A 4539-nucleotide genomic window follows, 5' to 3' on the forward strand; every position below is an offset into this window, starting at 1 on the left:
GTATGGGAGGAAGTGTAGATCACCGTTGTGTTGGGATGAAGTTGGCGAAAGTAAATTGATTGGGCCTGAGAAAATTCAAGAAATAAAGGATCAAGTTCAATTTATAAGGACTAAAATAGCAGAAGCCCAAAGTCGCCAAAAGAGTTATGCAGATATAAGGAGAAGAGACTTATCATTTGAGATAGGTGATTGGGTTTATCTTAAAGTCTCTCCGATGATGGGGGTTAAGCGCTTTGGTAAGAAGGGAAAGCTTAATCCGAGGTATGTTGGTCCTTTCCAGATTATAGAGAAAGTTGGGCTAGTTGCTTATAGGGTTGCCCTGTCGGATCATTTTGGGGATGTCCATGATGTGTTCCATGTGTCGTCTTTGAAGAAGAGTTTTGGACAGCTAGAGCCACGTTTTGTCGACTCTGAACGCTTTGAACTTCAGCCTAATCTTTCTTATGAAGTTACCCCGACTCAGATTGTGGATTGGAAAGAGTAAAGGTTAAGGTCTAAGACAATACCTTTGGTGAAGGTGTCATGGAGCGATCCGTTGGCTCAGGATTTCTCTTGGGAGAGAGAAGCTGTCATGAGAGAGCAGTATCCGTATTTATTTGATTGACTGGCGGTATGTTTCTTAAGTTTACTCCTAGTTGAATCTTATTCCTGTCTTAGCCTTAATGTTTGACCTTGCTAATTTCGGGGACGGAATTTTTTTTAAGGGAGGGAGGATGTAACACCACGTATTTTAGTGTATTTTTACTGAAGGATTATTTTTATTTGTTTAAAAATTTATTTTCTTATTTTAAGTTTATCGGATTTTTAGTGGGTTTATTTTTATTATTTTTAGTTTGTGAAAAATTAAATTTGATATGTTTTCTTAATATTAATTACTGTTATGCATTTGAATCTCTCTTTATTTTAAATTAATTGATTGTTGGATTTAAATATTTTATTTTCATTTTATCATTACGTTTAAATTATTTTAATTGAGATGCTGTTTTAAAATCATCTTCGTTGAATCATTTTTTGTCACCCAAGAGGTGAGGATTAGACCTCATTTCTTTTCTCCACTTTTCTTTTTCTCATTTTCTTTCCTTTTTTCTTTTCTTTTCCGTTGCATCCCATTTTCCCCCTGCGCGACACCGCCCCTCTCATCAGCTTTCCCACCGGCCGGCGACCACCTCCCTCCATTTCCAACTCCTCCATCGCCGCCGATAGCCCCCGCGCACCATACCAAGCCGCGACGCATCTTGAGCTCCAGCGCCACCGTCGCGCCACCTCCGGCCACCATCTCTTCACCACTTCATCTTTGACCTCCTAGCAACCCAATGGACCCAACCCCAGCTCCGATCCATCATCGGTAAAGCACATCCAACCTCATTTCCGATTTGGATATTTTTGGCCTAAAATCACCATTTGCGCTGCTACCCACAGCAAATCACCACCACCATTGGCTTCACCGATCTCTCTAGGCCCTATCTTATCAATTTCGGGTCTTAGTTTGTCCCCATTCAAAAGTGGGTATTTGAGACCTACAGCCACAATGTTTTTTACACTATTACGTTGCTGTGTCGTCACCTTTTGCAGTTCCATGATCCTTCAAAAATTATTATATAGCGCTGTAAGTATTTTTCTAAAGAACTATCGTGATTTAGATATATTTTTGCACTAACTCATTTTATTGTGATCTGGTTGGACATGCCGGACTGAGTCCGAGGAGTTCGGGGGTCAGATTGATTGTGGATGGAGCTGTGTATTTGGTTGATATTGTGAAATGTTGGTTGTTGGTATGGTGTTGTTCATGTACATGGCATATTGCACGCATGATTATGTTTGTAAAGGAAACTGGGTTTTCGTGTACATGCATTCATGTTCATGTGTTTCATGAAAACTGAGTTTTCATGTGTTAAAGGATTTTGGGTGCGTGTGTATCATGACCCCAAGCCGAGATGGGGCATTATCTCGGTGGAGCTCCTCTGGTCAATTGGGAACGGAATATACTAAGTGACGTCCCCTGGGTTGTCGCTGGGCGACAACGGGATTGGACGAGATGGTCTCGTGCCAACTCCGTGGCCCCTTTGCTGGTGGGGGCTAGAGGATGCTAAGCCACGTATGCGCTGGGCGCGGAACTGGGCATCGCTCGTTGCATAGTGGGTGATTGGCCACGAACACGCTGGGCGTGGAACTGAGCATCGCCACGAAGCCAGGACGTGCGGATGATCCCTAGGGGAGATCATGGTGCATTGGTTAATGGAATAATGGGCTGTTTTCTGGGAAAATAACGTGTGTTGATTAAAAGGATTTTATGTGATTCATTTTTTGGGAAAATGAGGTTTTTATTGATTTGGGTCATTTTCTGGGAAAATGACAGAGTATTCTTTTTGGGCCAAAATGAGATTTTGGCGTGTGTTGGAAAATATCTATTTTCAGGAAAAATAGTATTTTTGAGAATAATGCATATTTCATCATATGCATGCATGTTGGTCGCATTAATGTATTTTTATCTCGTAGTTGTTTGGTTTATACTTACCTGCGGTACCATTTTGTGGTAACGCAGATTTCGATGCAGACGAGGCTGAGGGTGAGCCTAAGGATTCGGCTCCGCCCGAAGAGTGATTTGGGATCACTCGTTTTGGTTTGAGACTTATAAAATATTTATTTTGGATGACTGTATAATTTTTAAACATTTTTACTGATTAATTAAAATGTATTAACAATTCTGGTACTTAGTTGTATTAATTATCCGCTATGTTATTTTTATACACTGTTGCATGTACACACACTTGGTACTAACGTTTGAATGTGTGACCTTGTCATCATCATCCCGGCGTCTCGATTCCCGTGTCTCCTTACATGGGGGTCGTGGGCGCCACATTGACTTTGGCTTGGCAAGTGTGGTATGGGATTATTAGTCAACAATATATTTGATAAAACTGGAAATAAGCTTACTTGTAAAGAATTGTTTGGCACCGCACTCTTTGGGAAAATTGATCTTACGGCCATATCCTTAGCTGAAAATTGGTCTTCATAAAAAATAACATGCCTAGAAATATATACTCTACCAGTGTCTAAATCTAAGCAATGATATCCTTTTTGGTTTATTGAGTATCTTATAAACGCACATATTTTGCTTCTAAAAGTCAACTTATGTGGTTGGTAAGGTCTTAAAAGTAGGTATGAAGAAGACATGTAACTCTGAATAATTTGATTCTTTGTTATGTAACACGCTATAAGGAGACTTTTGTCTTAAGACTTTTGTTGGTAACCTATTTATGACATAAACAACTGTTAGAAAAGCATCTACCCCATACCCTTTTTCAAGTCCTGGTTGAGCAAGTAAAGTTATTCCATTTTCTTGTATGTGACGATGTTTCTGCTCAGTGATTCCATTCTGTTGAGAGGTATGAGGACATGTTAGTCTATCGAAGATCCCATGTTTAGATAAAAATTCTTTAAATTGATTTGATAAAAATTCTCTACCATTGTCTGTTTGCAATTGCTTAATGGAACAAGAAAAATAATTCTTAACAAGAGATTTGAATTTCATAAATGTAACAAATACATCATACTTATGATAGAGGGGATACATCCAACTGAATCTGGAAAAATCGTCAACAAAAAGAACATAATAACGACACCCACTTACAGACGGTACAGGTGAAGTCCAAACATCTGAACGAATTAAAGACAAAGGTAATGCAGATTGACAAGTTGACTCCTAAAAAGGTAATTGTTTTGCTTTTCCTAATTGTCAAGCATAACAAAAATCTAATTTATTGACTAAATTGGACAAAGACACAGACTTTGTGGTAGCAAAAGATTCTAAAATAAATTTAGACGGGTGGCCTAGCCTAGAGTGCCAATTATTCGCAATGGTAGTAACTTTTTTGGTAGCCGTTAAACACTGTAATTTATTTTGAAGACTTTTGCTGCTAGCAATAGGATATAACCCATTTTCAACCTGCCTGTGGAGTAGCGTTTACCCTGTCTGATTCTCCTTCCCAGTGAAATTAGATCCAGTTAGTATAAAATAGTAGTTGTTGTCTAAACAAAATCTCTTTGTGGATAACAAATTTGTAGAAGCATGAGGACAATGAAGAATGTTTTTGAGGTTGAGTTTGGTTTGTCCAATTTGTAAAGATGTTGATCCAGTGCTTTTAATTCACAAACCAGAACCATTACCTACAGTCACAGTATCTTGGCCAGTGAAGGGCTGCTAATGAGTGAGGTTCTCTGCTTCTGATGTGATATGGGCATTGGCCCCATTATCGGCATACCAAACTTGGTGTTCATAAGCAGCGTTAGATTCAGCCACCATCGCTACAAGCTCAGCTGGAGGATGTCGACCTTGGTATGAAAAATCAAATCTGTGGTAGCAATCAAGAACCATATGACCTGCTTTCCCACATATTTGACATAAGGGCCGATTTCCTGAGGCATTTTGATCATGATTTGGCCTTGTCACATGTGTGTATTGCTATACATTAGAGGGACCTGTAGTTCGAGTGTTTGGTGTGGGTCGATTTGTTTGCATTGGAGGCTTCTTTTTATGCA

The sequence above is a fragment of the Juglans microcarpa x Juglans regia genome, chromosome 8S (assembly GCF_004785595.1).
Source record: "Juglans microcarpa x Juglans regia isolate MS1-56 chromosome 8S, Jm3101_v1.0, whole genome shotgun sequence".
Lineage (NCBI taxonomy): Eukaryota > Viridiplantae > Streptophyta > Magnoliopsida > Fagales > Juglandaceae > Juglans > Juglans microcarpa x Juglans regia.